At 35.5% G+C, this 20046-nt stretch overlaps 1 non-coding gene across 1 annotated transcript; it reads right to left on the bottom strand.

The window, feature by feature from the left end:
• Positions 1-13087: 13087 nt before the first annotated feature.
• LOC149579788 (U1 spliceosomal RNA) lies at positions 13088-13249 on the bottom strand. Its single transcript, XR_016357741.1, has one exon. It is a non-coding gene; the product is annotated as a U1 spliceosomal RNA (small nuclear RNA).
• Between the last annotated feature and the right edge of the window lie 6797 nt (positions 13250-20046).

The raw sequence follows: 20046 nt of genomic DNA, 5'->3' as shown, positions 1-20046 counted from the left end.
AGTGTATTGAAGATAAGGATGGATGGCATAGAGCATTTAATTTGAGGGAAACCATGTTTGATTTTTTCTATGCATGGATTAAAAGAGAAGTTTCGAGAAGTTTCTATAAGAGAAAGGAGGAAACAAAAAGATGGAAGGATTCGATGAATCTGAACAAACCCTAAGATCTATGGTGATGTTTAAGCAGAAAATGATCAGAACTACCTATTTAAGGAGGCATAAGGGTGACCTAATCAAGGTGAACAAGTAGATGTTTATCGATGCTATTGACTAGTGAAGTTAAGCAGGAGGCTCAGAAGAGTTATGAAGAGTGAAATGTGATCCCTTGATGGATTACCAAGCAGAAGAGGTGATAATGGAGGTCAATTAGTGGTTTAGCATATGAGCTACATTGTGAGTTGTATTTGCAAGGTGAGTTATATTTATTAGATTGACCTATTGTTACTTTCTAACCATTGAATCAATTTCAAATTCATTAGTCAAGGTTGACCTAACAGTCATTTCTAAATTCTTTAATCAAGGTGACATTCTAATGGAATGTTTTAAATCCCTCTAACAAGGCCACTCCTAATAGGGCGACTAAATCCTTTTAACAAGGTCATATTTAATAGTTTTTTTTGTAACCTCTAATAGGGTTGGCTCCTCATAGAGCTCACTTCATAAGAGTGAAAATTTGTAGCATGTTATTGGTGGTTTTTCTCAAATTGGGTTTCCACATTAAATCCTAGTGTCATAGTTTTATGAATGTTATCTAAGATGTTTTACAATTAATGTTTTACATTCTACAAGTTTGTTATTATTAGGACAGTGGATTGCAACTTTTATGTTGTTGATTATTTTCTATAGAGATTGAGCTACTAAATGTTTAGACCTAAAGTATTTCAAGTGATTAAAAATTGAATTGGTACATCTAGACCTAAGGATAACTGATTCACTCCCCCAGTTATCATTAATCATTCTAACAAAATATCCTAGACAATATAACAACTATTGGACAATGTGGATATTAATGTGTGTATTATTTTTTTTAATATATATATTAAAATAGCTGGCATCAAAATTGTGATGCACTATTCATCATAATTACATTGAATAGTTGTCATAACATTTGACAAGGATGCTAAACCCATAACGGTCACTTTTGTCATAGGTTTGGCATTCACATAGAATGTTATGAGTAATCATTTCATTAGAAGTTTGACGAACATATGAACCTATAATTAAACAATCCATTACAATTTTAGTGTCGCTCATCATCATAATTCCAATAATTTATCATCACTTTATCAACAAGGGTGAATGGACTTGGCATTAATAAACTCTCATGTAGTCTTTATTGGAATTGTGATATTGTATTATTTGTTAGAACTTCCAAGAACAAAAAATAGTGATGAGCATAGTTCTTCAGAATTATGACATTTGTTTTTCACAATTTTGATGAATGGTAATTGAAAATGGACATCAAAAGTATCAGTGAAAGCATTTTTATCTAATACATTTTGGCATGCCTGGTAGGACCTACTTCATAGGTCATTAACTCTGAAATGCTTTTTGAGTGTGTTTTGTGAGATTTTGAGGTAGTAGATTGAAGGATTTCATTTCAAGGTTTATCTTGCAAGTAGCTCAAAAAATACAAAAATAGCCTCCTGATCATGTTTTGGGCAACCAAGAGAAGTTTTTTGATATGAACTCTCTATATCTTACTTAATTTATTATTTTCATTTGTTGAAGAGTCTAGGCCATGGTCATATGGATGACCAAGGGTTTTATTAAAAATTCTAATCCCCTTCTATAGCTTGTGATGATGTGGGACCTAGGGTCTAGCCACCAACTTGTTAATGTTAGTGTTATTTTATCCTTGCAAATCCATAAAAGGGTAGTTTACAAAAATTGGGTAGAACATTTGCATATAATATCATTTTTTGATGATTCAAAAGGCATATGAAAGCTAGTTCTAAGATCTTTCTATATTTGTATGAAACTTTTCCAGTTCTTCTCCAAAAATATGGTGAACACTTTTAAAGTTGACCCTTCTTTGTAATCTTAAAATGCTCACAAGAAAACAAAATCAGTTTTCTATTAATTTAAAAAAAAATTCCAATCCCCTTCTATAGCTTGTGATGATGTGGGACCTAGGGTCTAGCCACCAACTTCTTAATGTTAGTGTTATTTTATCCTGGCAAATCCATAAAAAGGTAGTTTACAAAAATCGAGTAGAATGTTTGCATATAATATCATTTTTTGATGATTCAAAGGGCATATGAAAGCTAGTTCTAAGATCTTTCTAGATTTGCATGAAACTATTCTAGTTCTTCTCCAAAAATATGGTGAACACTTTTAAAGTTGACCCTTCTTTGTAAACTTAAAATGCTCACAAGAAAACCAAATCAGTTTTCTATTCATTTTTTAAAAAATATATCAAAAAAATGCAAGGAATCTATTTTTTAAATTGCTTTTATCTTTAGATAGTCTATTTGGATAGTTTTCCTCACATTTGAAAGTTGGGATTAAAGATAACCTTCACATGTGAGCTTGGGAATAAAAAGAATATGTATCTTTTAAATCCAAAATCACATATGTATTCTATCCTCTTGTACCTCCAAGTGATCTTGAGTGCACAAAAAATATATTGTCTTTTTTTATTTTTTAAGAGACCTGATTGGGGATTTGATCACGTCTGAGGATGACCTCAACTCCCTTTATTTTCAAGAGCATTAATATTGGGAGGTGAATCCAAAAACACCTCTCCTAGTATTAGAATATGTCTCTCTTAACTAAGCCCCAAATATCACTTTTACTTTAGAAAATGAAGGTGGAGATTTGGGTTACTATCTCATCCCATCTATATGACATTATTATCTTTCATTTATGGATTTGGGCCTCAATTACCTTGTGTTTATTCAGTACATCCTCTAGTTAAGCTTGTAAATCCTACTTGAAGCCTAGATAGGATTCTTGGTGTATTTGATGCAGTTGAATATTAACAACCTTCCCCATGTGTAGCTAAAAGAGGACACACCATCCAAATTAAGTTTTAGAAGTTTTGTTTGTACATGTTTTCATTGTATCTTTTTCATTTTAAACTCAAAAAACCAAAAAATGACATAAAACTTCAAAAATCATGAAATTTGAAATTGCCAAAAACATTACAAAAGGTTTTTTTTTTTAAAATCAAAATATTTCCAAAAAACACAAGTATTGTTTAATTCTACTTAGTCAAGCTTTCTAGATCACGTCTTCTATCTATCAACTTTATTATTGTCTAGGGGGGAAAGGGAGACATTTTAATGGGATTGTAAGTCTCCAATTTTCTAGGCCACTAAACCATTCAAATATGTATGTGAGGGAAAGAGGGAACTCTCCAAATATGATTCCTCTTATAATCCAAATTAGATTAGCAAGAACCAAAAGGAAGAAGGCTTCCAATACTAAATTTCAATTATAAAGGGGAATACAAGGAAATGCACTCTTTGGCTACTATAGGATAAGGTGTACATAAAATTTAACCAATTGCTTAAATAATATAGATCTAGATGCTATGTGTATATAATTAATCCAATCAAAATATAGATCTAAGATATGGATATGAAAGGAAATAAAATATAAAAGATGTGCCTTGAATTACACAGAGGAAGATGTATTTTAGCTCTAAAATTTGTGGTTCTGAGCCTATTACTAAACATTTGACTATTAACCACAAATGAATCCATGAAAGGAATAAAACCTAGAAATCATTCATTAGGAGAGCAGAAAAGACTAGGTCAACCTAAAGAATGATGTCTTCCCACAAGTTGATGTAGTCCAATGAAACTATAACAAATTCAAACCAACTTCTCCATAAAGCTTCCATGGAGTTATTTTTAGATCTACATGTGAAATGTTGGTGTCCTACTCCTAGACATATAAAATGAAGGGTTTTTTTTGTTGGGTTGGATGAGGGCTTGCCTTGGTCAAGCCCTAGGTTAAGTAATTAACCATAAATTGAACTATAATTGATAAATGAAGTTCTTGCATGTAGTAGATCTGAATAATATCAAATGAGAGATACACTTACCTTTGAAGATGCAATGGCATTTGATATGTCACTAGTAAATTTGACCCCATTTTTAGACCAAAATATTTGACCATCTAATAAAATGGGGTCAAATTGGTAAGAATAGGCAAGGAAACATATCTTTTTTAAAAAAATACATGCTCGTGTTGGTTGAAATTTTGACCAACACGGGCTTCATTATTTATACCTATGTTGGTGAAAATTTTGACCAACACAGGCTCCATTATGTCAATATAAAAAAGCTCTTTTGTGTGCCCTAAATTCATTGTTATGCTAGGACCAGAAGATTTGTGTGCTTATTTCCTACACTACAAGTGACCTTTTCCCATTTGAGTCTTGAATTTGGCCTATGTTGGTGGAGGAAAAGTAAATAAATGTTTGAATCTCATATTTTGGTATTTTTCTTTCCTTTTGAAAGCTTTGTTGTTTTGAACCTATGTGTATTTTTTGGCCAGGACTACATGCCAATAGGGTTTGATAGCTTCAATACAAATGTCATGGTGGATGGGAGTATGTTAAACCTTGGCCTTCGTGAAATGGTAGGTTAGGGTTTTAGTTTCAACTTTACAGTGCCAAATTTGGTCAAGATTTGAGATAGAAGATATGATATTGTGAGCTATCCTAGTATAAATCTTGAGGAATTCTTTGCCCATCCAACTAATATTATTTTTATAGAGCTCCACTGGGATTCCATTTAGCCCAAGGGTCTTTTCATCACTCAAATTTTGAATAGCATTATATTCATCCATAGTTATATAGGTTTGTCAAGCATAGTTGTCTCTTTAGTAGGCACCTTTTTAGGAATGATTCCACTGAGTTTTGTCCTAGCATTTTTCATTTCTTCTGCAACATCTTCAGAAATAAAGAGTTTATTCTATTAATTGTTGGAAATGATTGAAAGGATCATGAATGAAGAATAATGGAACTAGTAAAGAATGTTTTCAATCATTGTTTTATCATTGATGTCAAACTTGCTACTTGCAGGAATGACAATCTCTTAAGTGACCCGAGTACTATCAATTGGTTGATTGACAAGGAGGAGGCAATCAATAAGATGTAACTAGAGCACATAGAGAAAGGTTGAAGTTATGATGTTGAAAAGAAGTATAAGGATCAGCTAAGCCATTGATGAAATAGTGTATTGATGACATACTCTAAGACACAGAGAATGGACACACTAAGACACATCAAAGACGTAAGGTTTAACTAAGTTATTTGAGAGAGCCGAGAAAATTCATAGTTGAAGTCGAGGAAGTTCAACTTTAGTGTGTGCCGAGCAAACCTTTAGGTGCCGAGTAACATAGAATTGTTTAGGTGTCGAGCATCAAAAAAGGTAATGGATGCTGACTAAGTCTTCAAGTGTCGAGCAAAGAAGAAATGCTATAGGTGTCAAGCGCCAGTAGAACAATAGTAGGAGCCGAGTAACATAGAAGGTGTTGAGCATCAGTAAACCAATGATGTCGAGTTGCTACATTATTTGTTAAGTCAAAGATTTGCTAGATTAGTAATGATAAGTTTGTTACATTGAATTTTGTGAATTAGTTGGATGATAAGGATGATGAGTCGATGTCACAAAATTCTATGTAAACCATGCAAACCAATTCAAGACGAATGCTGGTGGACTTATCATGAAGTTTCTAGAAGAAGTAATCTGGAGGGAAAAAAATATCATTTTCTCAAGATCAAATCAAGATTTGAGCGGGAAATGAAGAACAAAACTTTTTTATAAGGAGCTACAGGTCAGAGATCAAATAAGTGTGAGAGGGAGTTGGTCATAAGTGTGATCATGCGAAGAAACCTTGTGAAGGTTAGTGTGAAGTGTCAAGAAGAGGACACAATGAGGAGTAAGTATAGAGCAACAAGACTCTAAGTTGATCAAGTGGCCATAACATGCATTGGCATAATGAGTAGAAGAACTCAAGGAGACAGATCTTGAAGGGTGAACAAGCTATCAATACTACAAGGGAGAAAAGCCAAGCAAAGAAAGGAACTGAAGAGTGATCTGAAATATGCAAGGATAGGATTGCAATCTTTATTAGGTCAAAACCCTTCTAATACTCTCTTACCATTGTATTAGATATTGAAATCCTGCATTGCTAGGTTAGCTTAATAGGTAGATGGATAAGCCTCAGGAAAAGGATAGAAGATCCACAGGAGAAGGATAAGAGATCCTTAGGAGAAGGATAGGAGATCCTTAAAGAGGCATAACATATTCTTTTGAGAAGGTGACTATAAATCCCATGGACTTGGGTGAGCCTAATAGCTCTATGTAAGTCCTTTAATAGGGTGACATTCTAAGTTGAATGTTCTTAAGTCCTCTAATAGGGTGCACTCCTAACAGGGTGTAGAAATCCTTTAACGGGGTCACATTTGACAATGTGTAAAGCCTTTAACAAGACAAACCATCAGAAGTAGTTGAAATCAATTGCGTAGTTATCTTGTGGGTGCCATCCCCACTCTAGTTTTACCTTCTTATTCCTAGAGGGTTTCTAGGTCATCAAAATCCTTTGTGTTATGTGGTGATTCTTGATTACTTTTTATTATTGTTTAATGTTCAATTGCATGCATGATAAGAAAGTAAAAAGGATAGTACTTCTGATTCACCTCTTTTTTATTAGAAAGTTTTATTGGACATTATTGGACCTTGAATAACTCATTCACCCCCCCTCTCAATTATTCTAAAGAATTCTAACAATTGGTATCAGAGCACACTGATGATTTGTTTCAAGGTACTAGTAGCGGGAGGATCAAGATGTCCAAAAGAGAAGTTCCCAAGCTAAACAAAGAAAACTTTGTTGCATGGCAAAGTCTGATGAAGCTACACCTCAGATCAATAGGCAACTATGCATAGACCTAAATCATAGTTGATCATATAGACCCTGTAGGACCCCTCACTATAGATGACATGAGAAAGAAGAAGGAGCACAATCAAGCAATGTTAGATATTTCTTTAGCACTAAGATATGTCGAGTATGATGACATCAAAGAATTTGATACTACACATCAAATGTGGTAAACATTATAAAGAATCTATGGAGGTGACGATAATGTCAAGAGAGCCAAAAGAGAGAGCCTAAGAGGAAAGTTTGATGACATGAAAATAGAAGGAGAGAATGCTGCTCAATATGGTGCAAGGATGAATGAAGTGGTGAGTGCCATAAGAAACCTAGGAGGAAAATTAGTAGAAGAAATAGTATGTAGCAGATACCTGAGAACTTTTCTTCCTATCTATGCTATAAGAGTATTAGCCATCCAAGAGCTAAGGTGTGTACCAGGCAACCCATTATCATTTGAAGGAATAATTGGAAGACTCACTGCCTTTGAGCTATCCAACTTTGACAACTACAAGCTAGAAAAATTTGAATCGAAATTCAAAGCCAAGATGAAAATAAAAGACAATGAGGAGGTGCAAACAAAGAAAAAGAGTGGAAAAGGAAAGTATGTATCTAGTGACAGCAACACTGATGAAGATGATGTAGATCAATTGGAGGCATTATTAGCAAGAAGATTTCACAAAGGAAGAGGAAAATTCAAAGGTAAGCTACCAATAATTTGTTTCAACTGTAATGAAGTTGGTCACATTGCAACTAGATGCACATAAAAGAAAAAGAACAAAAAGGAGGACAAAAAGGACTACAGAGGTAAAGGCAAAAGATGCTACATTGTTGAAGAAGAATCTAATGAGAATGATGATGAAGTAGTCTATGTGGCTGTGAAAGATGAATCAGATGAAGATGAAGCAACTGCCCTAGTAACCTGCATGAACAAGAATAACAAATGGGTCATAAATAGCGGATGCTCTCATCACATGACTGGAGATAAAAGTAAGTAGATTCTCTTGTATTGATTTTCTTCTAGCCTGTCATGGCCTAGAACAAGCCCAGTCAAAAAGAGCTTCGGCCAACTACGAGTAAATGCAAATACCCCAGAAAAAGTCATTTTTGACTTTTACGAGACAAACCATAAAATTAAATTCATAGGAAAAGGTTTTTGACAACTCAAACTGCGTCTTTTCCTACAATTGGCAGTAAGACTACCATTTTCTATGTACAAAACTACCAAATGATGTCTATCACTGTGCTTTCTATTGCATAGCAACGCTGAGAAAAAAAATATCTTCACCCAATCAAGAATGGCAAACTATTTTCATTCAATACATGAATAGTTTACAGGTACAACTTTGAAGCAGCAAACAAAAATAAATTCGAGCTTTTGAATAGTTTACCCTATGTGAAGATGACGATCAATCTAATTAGATATATGTTTGACCATAAATATATACTAACTTTCCCATAAATATTGTGAGAAATAATAAATTTCAATCACCAACAACCCTAAAAATTGCTTGCACAACCCTAAAATCAATTTTACCACCCTAAAAGTTGCTCGGTAACAACTATTACCGAGTGAGAGTATTTGCTCGGTAGCCAAAGAAACCAAGTGGCATGAGAGTTTACTGAGTGATCTCGATAAATGAAAGAAAAAACAACTCAGCAGCAATGGATGCCGAGTGAGCTCGATAAAGGAAGAGCAACTCGATAGACACTGGATATCGAGTGAGCTCGGTAGTGTGGATGTTGAGTGAATTCGGTAGCCACAGGAGGTACCAAGTGAACTCGGTAGCCACTGCAAAATAAAACTTCAAAAAAAAATTTACCGAGTGAAGTTTTATAACGTGAATATCTTTCACCATTAAAAACCAAAGATCCAGAACATAAAGATTCCAAATAAACTTTTCAAGTGCAATGAACAAGGAAAGAGTAATAGATTCAAGTATGCCTGCTTGCTTTCTATTCAGCTTTGATTCAAACTAATACAAAATCTGAGAGCATTTGGCTTCAACCAGAAAACCTTAAAGTAACCCTAAAACTTTAAACTTACAGCTCTAATGGCTATATACTACAATGCCTAGAGCAATCACTGCTTCAATAGGTAAAATCAAACAACAAACTATCAACTTATAGGATGACACAAAGAAGCACGTGCAACTACAGTCACGAAATAAACTTCCTCTATCCCTGCAACAAACTGGATCTGCTGATCACTTTCTCTGCAACTTCTCTTTGCTCTGCAACTTCAACTTCTTCTGCTCTCTCTCTATCTAGTCGAATGAATCTGATCATTCATTTTTGTCTTGTAACAAAAAAATATTTTCCTCCTCATTTGAAAATTTGAAAACTCACCTACCAAGCAATAAATTCTTTTGATCATTTTGCAAGCTATCATGGAGGTAGGTGGCTATTTGGCTCCAAGGAGAAACGACCAACTACAATTAATATTCCAACACTCCCCCTTTATCTTGAGCCAAACAAACAAGGATCACTATGAGAAAATAATGCAAAATTAACACTCTCATCATAATCTTCATACCTTTCATCTTGGTATATCTCCCTAAGACTCTTGGTTTTTCTTGGTAACAGGGAGGAGAGTGTGGGATCAGAGTCTTCACTACTGTTGCTTGCCACTGACACTCGGTCATGCTTAGAGGAGCTTAGTAATGACTGAGGCTTCTTGCATTTTCTTCTATCTACTCCTTCTTCTTACTGTTCATCAGCATCTTCTTCACTCATAATTGGCAATTTACTTGAAGTGCTCAGTGACTCATCAGTTGGACCATACCAAGACTGATTTTCAAGAAATTCCACATCTCTTAAAAGAGTCATCTTGTTGTTCAATGGGTCATACAATCTGTATGCCTTTGATTCTAAATTGTACCCTATGAAGATGTACTTCATTCCTTTGTCATCCAATTTCTACCTTTTCTCTTTAGGCACAGGTGTGTATGCAACACATGCAAACACCCTTAGGTGTTCAACTATCCATCATCCTTGTGACCATGCTTCCATTGGAATTCTATCACAGACTGCCTTTTTAGGACACCTATTAATTAGGTAAACTATTGTTGCCATAGGCTCTCCACAAAATTTAGTTGGGAGACCTTTCTCTTTCATCATGCTCCTTGCCATTTCAACAATGGTCCTGTTCTTTCTTTTAGCCACTCCATTTTATTGTGGTGTATAGCTAGCTGTGAGCTCTTTCTTTATACCATGTTTCCTGCAAAAATTTACAAAAGAATTGGAGGTATACTCCCCTCCTCTATCTGATCTTAGGACCTTGATATAGTGTCCACATTCTCTTTCAGCCTAGGCCTTATACAAATTTATCAAATGCTTTAGATTTATTTTTTAAGAAATACACCCATGTCCTATGACTGAAATCATCTATGAATTTCATAAAATAAGTACTCCCCCCAATGGAAGTAGCTTGCAGAGGATCGACTAGGTCAGTATGCCCTAACTCTAATGGATATCTAGCCCTCCTAGAATTTCTAGAATTAAAGCGAAGCCTATGTTGCTTACCCAAAATACAAGCATCACACATGTCACATGAATTTCCTATACGTGGAAAACCTTCTACCATTATTTTATTTGACAACAAATTTAAACCAGCATAGCCAAGATGACCATACCTAAGGTGCCATAGTCATGAGGGGTCTTCAATCACACTCCTTAGAGCTGATTGTGTGGGAGGTGCAGCACCAACTTGAGATGAGAAACATGTCTCAATCCTTAAGGGAAATATTTTGTTCTTGGTCATTTGAACTGCTGCAAGTAAGTTCTTGCTCCCATCCTTTTCATAAATGACACACGTGTCATTCTCCATCAGCACTTTGTATCCATTTTGAATGAGCTGACCAATGCTCATCAAATTGTGCTTCATACCAAGGGCAAAATATACATTTTATATTTCCTTCTTCTCACCTTTCTTGGTGCAGACCATAATAGATCCTTTGCCCACTACTAGTAGGGTTCCATTATTACCCATTTTAATCTCATATTTGAAACTCTTATCAATGAATGAAAATAAGGTTTCATTACCACTCATGTGGTTGCTACATCCACTATCTAGGTACCAAACCTCAGGGCTTCCTTCTTCACCAACATTAAACATGATGAAGGCAGTGGCATTGTTTCCACTTCCCATATTCACATCAGCCACATTTGCTTGTCTTGACTGATCATTTTTCTTCTTCCAGCATTCACTTGCATAATGCCCAAATTTATGATAGTAGTATCATTCTATATTACTCCTATTTGAGTTGTAGTTTTTCTTACCTCCTCTTGAGGTATTTTGTGAGCTACTTGCTCCATCTGCTCTTCCTGAGCTTTCCGCTGCAACATTTCTTTGTCCTCTATTTCCTCGACCTCTGCCTCTAGAGTTTCTGCCTGAGCCATTTCTTCCTCTCCCCATTCCTCTTGGATTTTACTAAGCCTTGAATGCTTGCTCCTAGGAAGAAGAAGATGTAGATCTATTGATCCTATGCTCATGGGTTTGAAGAGTACCCATCAACTCATCCATTGTCAAAACAATGAGGTATTTTGCCTCTTCTATGGTCATGACCAAATTGTCATATTTATGAGGTAAACTTCTCAATATCTTTTCCACTATCCTTTGCTCTTGTTAGTCTTCTCCATTTGATTTCAGTTGATTAATAACATTGGAGGTCCTTGAACTTAAATCTGCAATTGATTCATTTTCCTTCATCTGAAGGTTCTCAAATTCCCTCCTTTTATTCTGTAGCTTTACTATATGGACTTTATCAGTCCCCTTGAAGTTTGTCTCAAGGATATCCCAAGCTTCCTTTACATAATTTACTGCTACAATCTTTGAAAAAACTGTCTCTGTCATTGCTGCCTTAATAAGGCTTAATGCCTTTGCATCTTTCCTCCTTGACTCTTTCAAATGAGTCTTTTGTGCATTTGTGAGGATAGCATACTAATTTGGATCTGTCACATCATTGAACCCATTAACTACAAATTCCCATAAATCATTTGCAACCATAATGATTTTCATTTTCTTTGCCCATGTATCATAATTTTGTCCATTGAAGGGTGGTGGCTACTACTATATCTTTCCTGCATCTCTTGCCATGTCAAATATCCCAAAAAAAAAAAATGCCCTAACTTACTGTGGATTTAGGGCCTCAAAGCTTTGATACCATGTGAGAAATAATAAATTTCAATCACCAAAAACCCTAAAAATTGCTTGCACAACCCTAAAATCAATTTTACCATGCTAAAAGTTGCTCAGCAACAACTATTACCGAGTGACAATATTTACTCGGTAGCCAAAGAAACCAAGTGGCAGGAGAGTTTACCAAGTGATCTCGGTAAATGAAAGAAAAAATAACTCGACAGTAATGGATGCCGAGTGAGCTCGGTAAAGGAAGAGCAACTCAGTAGACACTGGATACCAAGTGAGCTTGGTAGTGTGGATGCTGAGTGAACTCGATAGCCACAAGAGGTACCGAGTGAACTCGGTAGCCACTGCAAAATAAAACTTCAAAAAAACTTTACCGAGTGAAGTTTTATAACATGAATATCTTTCACCATTAAAAACTAGAGAGCCATAACATAAAGCTTTAAAATAAACTTCTCAAGTGCAACAAAAAAGGAAAGAGCAATAGATTCAAGTATGCCTGCTTGCTTTCTATTCAACTTTGATTCAAACTAATACAAAATCTGGGAGCATTCGGCTTCAACCAAAAAACCCTAAAGTAACCCTAAAACTTTAAACTAAAAAAAATTCAAACTTATAGCTCTGATGGCTGCATACTACAATGCCTGGAGTAATCCCTACTTCAACGGGTGAAATCAAACAACAAAATATGAACTTATAGGATGACACAAAGAAGCACATGCAACTATAGTCACAAAATAAAATTCCTCTATCCCTGCAACAAACTGGATCTGCTGATCACTTTCTCTGCAACTTCTCTTTGCTCTGCAACTTCAACTTCTTCTGCTCTCTCTTTGTCTAGTCGAATGAATTTGATCATTTCATTTTGTCTTGTACCAAAAAAATGTTTTCCCCCTCATTTGCAAATTTGAAAACTCACCTACCAAGCAACAAATTCTTTTGATCATTCTGCAAGTTGTCATGGAGGTAGGTGGTCGTTTGGCTCCAGGGAGAAATGACCAACTGCAATTAATATTCCAACAAATATATATTAACTTATTTTTAGCTTCTTTGTTGGGGGCCACGTGAACGCGAGCCCCCTCTGCCATAAATTATGACATGCACTCTCCACAATGGGAGATGCTAGGCAGAGCCCCCTTCTTCATGTGTAATGAAGGTGCTCTCCCTAGGCCATGGGCCTTCCTGATCACCGATTGACCCCGCCCAGGTAAGTATGCTTTGAACATGTTCTTCTCCTCCTACTTGTACTTACCCCCTCTTAGTTCTATCACCTCTTCTCACGCATGTGGGATCATTACAACACTCACTATCTGCCTCTTCATCCTCTAAAAAAATGCAAATTTCATCAAGAGGGAAGGATTAATGCGGCTCTGCTAGGCACATTCAATCAAACAATTAAAGATAATGCCAAACTTGGCTTTTAAAAAAAATTGTTTTGTGCCTATGCTGCACAAAACCATCATTGCCTTCCTCTCCTTTATAAAGTCACAGAAAGCTGGGGATGTAGCTCAAATGGTAGAGCACTCTCTTAGCATGCGAGAGGTACGGGAATCAATGCCTTGCATCTCCACTAGATTTTTTTTCCTTCTTACCTTGAATCTCTCCACTCCAATTGAAATTGATTGAAATGCTATGCAAATTTCTCACATGATAAGAAAGCGTCGACCAATCATAATCTGATCTCAGCATTCAAAATTGCCCAAATTTTAATTGAATAAAGATGGTGAATAAAAAATTGAAGAACATAGAAAATCTTGATAGAGTTGCAGTTCCTACTCAATACTAGTATGCGTTAGGGTTGATGCAACTCCTCTCAAGTAGACCAAGAGTCAAGTTTGGTGAAGAATCTATACTTCATAAATTATGAAAGTAATCATATTTTTAATCTATTATACTACCATATAATATGCAATCCTTCTGTTCTTATTTAATTTTCCTGTTCATTCACCTCGCGAGTTGTTAGTTTCTTGTTCTTACAACCAAATTACTCTAGCATTTAATATGCAATTGTTAGTAATGATGATTCCTCCAAGAAAAGAAATTTTGAATTTTATGTTATCATTATTGAGGAATTTGGAGGCAGCTATTCATGGCAGCCCAGTATTTGGAGGCTTCACCTTGCATTACCCTTTATTACTACCACTGTTAAGTTGTAAATCTAAGTGCAAAGTTTCTAAATAACATCCACCCCAAAGTACAAAGAAGCTAGAGAGAGGATTGAGTCTATTTGGAATGAAGAGAAAGAACTTAACTCCCAAGATGAAATTCTTCTGGCTTTCACACACAAAATAACTATGCAATTGATTTCAACTATTTCTGATGGTTTTCCCTATTAAAGGCCTGCCCTGTTAAAGGCTTTACACACTATCAGATGTGATCTTGTTAAAGGATTTCTACACCCTATTAGGAGTGCACCCTTTTAGAGGACTTAAGAACATTCAACTTAGAATGTCACCCTGTTAAAGGATTTACATAGAGCTATTAGGCTCACCCAAGTCAATGGATTTATAGTCACCTTCTTAAAAGAATCTTTTATCCCTCTTGAAGGATCTCCTATCCTTCTCATAAGGATCTCTTATCCTTCTCCTGGGGATCTTCTATCCTTTTCTTGAAGCTTATTCACCTAGCTGTTAAGCTAACCGAGCAATGTAGGATTTCAATATCTAATACAATGGTAAGAGAGTATTAGAAGGGTTTTGACCTGATAAAGATTGCAACCCTATCCTGCATATTTCAGATCACTCTTTAGTTCCTTTCTTTGCTTAGCTTTTATCCCTTGCAGTGCTGACAACTTGTTCACCCTTCAAGATCTGTCTCCTTGAGTTCTTCTACTCATTATGCCAATGCACGTTATGGCCACTTGATCAACTTAGAGTCTTGTTGCTTTGTACTTACTCTTCACTGTGTCCTCTTCTTGACACTTCACACTTGCCTTCACTTGGCTTCTTCGCATGATCACACTTATGACCAACTCTCTCTCACACTTATTTGATCTCTGACCTGTAGCTCCTTATAAAGAAGTTTTGTTCTCCATTTCCCACTCAAATCTTGATTTGATCTTGAGAAAATGGTATTGTTTTCCCTCCAAATTGCTTCTTCTAGAAACTTCATGATAAGTCCACCAACATTCGCCTTGAATTGGTTTGCATGGTTTACATAGAATTCTGTGACATCTACTCATCATCCTTATCATCCAACTAATTCACAAAATTCAATGTAACAAACTTATCGTTACTGATTTGGCAAATCTTTGAATTAACAAATAATGTAGCAACTTAACATCATTGGTTTACTGATGCTTGGCACCTTCTATGTTACTCAGCTCCTACTGTTGTTTTACTGGCACTCGACACCTATAGCATTTTTGCTTTGCTCAGCACTTGAAGATTTACTCGACATCCATTACCTTTTTCTGATGCTCAGCACCTGAACAATTCTGTGTTACTCGGCACCTAAAGGTTTTCTTGGCACACACTAAAGTTGAACTTGCTTGGCTTCAACTATGAATTTGCTCGACTCTCTCAAATAACTTAGTTAAACCTTACATCTTTGATGTGTCTTAGTGTGTCCATTCTCTGTGTCTTAGAGTATGTCATCAATACACTATTTCATCAATGGCTTAGCTAATCCTTATACTTCTTTTCAACATCATAACTTCAACCTTTCTCTAGGTGCTCTAGTTACATCTTATTGATTGCCTCCTCCTTCTCAATCAACCAATTGATAGTACTTGGATCACTCAAGCAATTGTCATTCCTACAAGTAGCAAGTTTGACATCAATGACAAAACAATGATTGAAAACATTATTTACTAGTTCTATTATTCTTCATTCATGATCCTTTCAATCATTTCTAGCAATCTCCCTCTTTGGCATTGATGACAAACCAAATTGATCAATTGATTGAGCTAATCAACTTAGTTACCACCAAAATTAGATACCAAATAGAAAACATGTTGTCATTTCATATCTTCCTCTTGACTGGTGCATCTTTACTACTGTTCTCATACATCTTCCTCTTGACTTTTCATTAGATCAGTTTCTCATAAATCTCCCTCTTTGACATAAATGCCAAAGATATAGCATCTTCAATATGCTAAATATAAGCTTTGCATCTTCATGTTTTCTCTCTCTGTCACCATGCTTGTGACTGATCTAGAATTTCTATTCCTATTGTAATCCTTTGCATCATTCTATTGATATTTCAATGATCTACTCCTGTTGATGCAGGGTAGCTTCTTTGGTCCTTTAGACTGCTTGAGTTAGGGGCATTACCCCCAACTTGCCTCTAAGATATTCATAAGTATCCTTGGGCAATGGTTTGGTGAAGATATCTATCATTTGTTCCTTTGTGTGAATGTACTCCATCTTCACTTGTTTTTCTTTCAGCAATTCTCTTACATTGTGATACTTGATTGCAATATGCTTGGTTTTTGCATGCATTACTGGATTCTTGGATATGTTTATAGCACTTGTATTATCACAATACAGTATCATAGGTTTGGTTACCTCTTCTTTTATTCCTTTAAATAGATGTTTAAGCCATACAATGTTTGTGCAAGTGGCTGCTACTGCCACATATTCTGCTTCTGTAGTGGACTGAGATGTGCAGGTTTGTTTCTTGCTAATCCAAGTAACTAGCCTTCTTCCTAAGAATAGTGCTCCTCCACTTGTGCTTTTCATGTCATCAATGTTATCTCCCCAATCAATTTCTGTGTATGCATTGAGCTCAAACTTTTCATTCTTTTTGTAATATAGGCCAAAATCATCAGTTCCTTTGAGATACCTCATTATCCTTTTTACTGCCATGAGATGATTTTCTTTAGGATTAGCAGAGAATCTAGCCACTATTCCAACTGCTAGTGCTATTTTTTGTCTACTATGTACAACATATTGTAGTTTTCCAATCATAGATCTGTACATTATTTGATTGACTTCAACTGATTCATCATTTTTGGATAGCTTATGTCCTATTGCCATTGGTGTGTTGATTGGTTTGGAGTCTTCCAATCCAAATGTTCTAAGTATCTATTTGATGTACTTTGATTGTGTTATGAATATGACATGTTTTAGTTGATGTACTTGCAATCCAACAAAGAACTTGATTTCTCCAAACATAGATATTTCAAACTCATGTTTGATTTTGTTAGCAAACCTTTTGCAAAGCGATTCCTTTCCCCCAAAAACTATGTCATCCACAAAGATTTCATATGCAAGGATATCCATACCTTGTTTTGATTTGATGTACATTTTGTTGTTATCATCAATTCTTTCAAATCCTATTTGCACTAGATATTTGCGAAGTCTCTCATACCATGCTCTAGGGGCTTGCTTTAATCCATATAGAGCCTTATGCAATTTCCATACCTTATTTTTGTTATATTCATCAACAAATCCTTCTGGTTTCTCTATGTAGACTTCCTCTTCAAGTATACCATTTAGAAATGTGGACTTAACATCCATTTGATAGACTTTAAATCCTTTGAAGGCTGCATATGCCAATAAAGTCCTTACTCCTTCCATTCCAGCAACTGGAGCAAAAGTTTCTCCATAGTCTAGTCTTTCTTCTTGTGCATACCCTTTACAAACTAGTCTTGCCTTGTTCCTTGTGATTTTACCATTCTCATCTAACTTGTTTCCAAACACCCACTTAGTTCCAATTACATTTTTGTCAGCTGGTCTTGAGACTAAGGTCCATGTCATTTTTTTTTAATTTGTTCTATTTCTTCTTTCATAGCATTGTACCAGTCACCATCTTTTATGGCTTCACTTACTATTTTTTATTCTATTTTCCTGAGCAGACATGTCTCACTTCTGAGTCTATTCCTTGTCATTGGTCCTGCCTCTTTGTTCCCAATAATTTGATCTACAAGATGATTTCTTCTTACATACTTTGCCAAAACTGGTTCTTTCGTTATTTGCATGTTGTCTCTTTCAGAATCTGAACCTTCATGTGTATTTTCATCAAATATTTCTTCATTTTCTTCTTGTTGACAGTTCTCAAAATCTGAATGAACATTCTCTGTATTCTGCAGCTTGGCTTCTGAATGTGTCTGCTGCTCGGCACTCACTGTCTGTGATTCGGCAAATGCTGGATTTTGTTGCGGATTGTCATTCTGAGTTGCAACTTCACCATTATTAGGTATACCTTCATAAAAGTATACAAAGGTCTTGTATTCTTCTACTTTCTTGGTGTTCTCAATACTTTGAACTTCTGCAAACTCATCAAATTTCACATTTGTGCTTTCTACTACTTTGGTAATATTAATATTCAAGCACTTATAAGCTTTGCTTCTAGTAGAATAACCAAGAAATGTGCCTTCCTCACTCTTTGCATCAAACTTTTCATTTCTAGACTTGTTATATATATAACATTTGTATCCAAATATTTTGAAATGTTTTACATTAGGAGAATGCCCATGCCATAATTCAAAAGGTGTTGCATTTGTACCTTTCTTGACTTGAACTCTATTGAGTGTGTAGACTGCAGTACTCACAGCTTCTCTCCAGTACTTGAGTGCAATATTTTTCTCCATCATTAAGGTCCTAGCATGGTCAATAATTGATTTATTCCTTATTTCTGCCATACCATTCTGAGGTGGAGTCCTAGGTGCCAATGTTTGCCTTTTGATTCCTCTTTCATTGCATAATTTTTCAAATTCTCTTGATGTGAATTCACCTCCTCTATCAAATTTGAGACATTTTAGGCTCTTCCTAGTCTCTTTCTCAACTCTAGCCAAGTACCATTTGAACATTTGGAATGCATCTGATTTTTTTTTAGGAACTTGATTGTCATCATCCTTGAATAGTCATCTACAAATAGCATTATGTATCTATCACCTTTGTATCTTTTCACTTCAATAGGACCACACAAGTTAGTATGAACCAGTTCTAATACTTCATTAGAAGTATAAGTTTTGCTTTTGAAAGTTGACTTCGTCATGTTCCCTAGTTGGCATTGTTTGCACATGGTGTTATCAGGCTTTTTCAACTTTGGTAGACCTCTAACTTTCTTCATTTTGCTGATGCTTATCAGATTGTCAAAATTTACATGACATAGCCTCTTGTGCCATAACCATACATCATCAGTTTGAACAATGAGACAAGAAGCATCTTCTATGCCTAGGTAGAACAAATTACTCCTAGTCTGATCACCTTTTCCTAATAGACTTCCTTGGGAATCATAGATCTTGGCAACTCTATTTTCAAATTCAACCTTGCATCCTATGTTGCTTAACTATGAAACACTTAACAAGTTATAGTTGAGGACTTCAAAATAGTATGCATTATCACATGTTATCTTTTCAGTAAGCTTGATACTACCTTTCTCTTTGATCTAACATGGCGCATTGTTACCAAATCTAACACTATTTCCTTCATATTGAGTAAAGGAAATGAACTTACTTTTATCTCTAGTCATGTGATGAGAGCATCCATTGTCTATGATCCATTTGTTATTCTATTTCATGTAGGGTACTAGGGCAGTTGCTTCATCTTCATCCGATTCATCTTTCATAGCCACATAGACTACTTCATCATCATTCTCATTAGAGTCTTCTCCAACAATGTAGCATCTTTTGCCTTTACCTCTGTAGTCCTTGTTGTCCTCCTTTTTGTTCTTTTTCTTTTGTGTGCATCTGGCTGCAATGTGACCAACTTCATTACAGTTGAAACAAATGATTCGCAGCTTACCTTTGAATTTTCCTCTTCCTCTGTGAAATCTTCTTTCTAGTAATGCTCATTAGTGCTACTGTTACTAGATACATACTTTCCTTTTCCACTCTTTTTCTTTGTTTGCACCTCCTCATTGTCTTTTATTGTCATCTTGGCTTTGAATGCAAATTCAAATTTTTTTGGCTTGTATTTGTCAAAGTTGGATAGCTCAAAGGTAGTGAGTCTTCCAATTATTCCTTCAAATGACAATGCATTTCCTGGTACACACCTTAGCTCTTGCATGGCTGATACTCTTATAGCATAGATAGGAAGCAAAGTTCTTAGGTATTTTCTACATAC

The sequence above is a fragment of the Cupressus sempervirens genome, chromosome 1 (genome assembly GCF_028749045.1).
Source record: "Cupressus sempervirens isolate cs-2001-9-10 chromosome 1, ASM2874904v1, whole genome shotgun sequence".
NCBI lineage: Eukaryota > Viridiplantae > Streptophyta > Pinopsida > Cupressales > Cupressaceae > Cupressus > Cupressus sempervirens.
The sequence above is the reverse complement of the archived record's forward strand: the minus strand, read 5'-3'. Positions and strand labels throughout refer to the sequence as shown.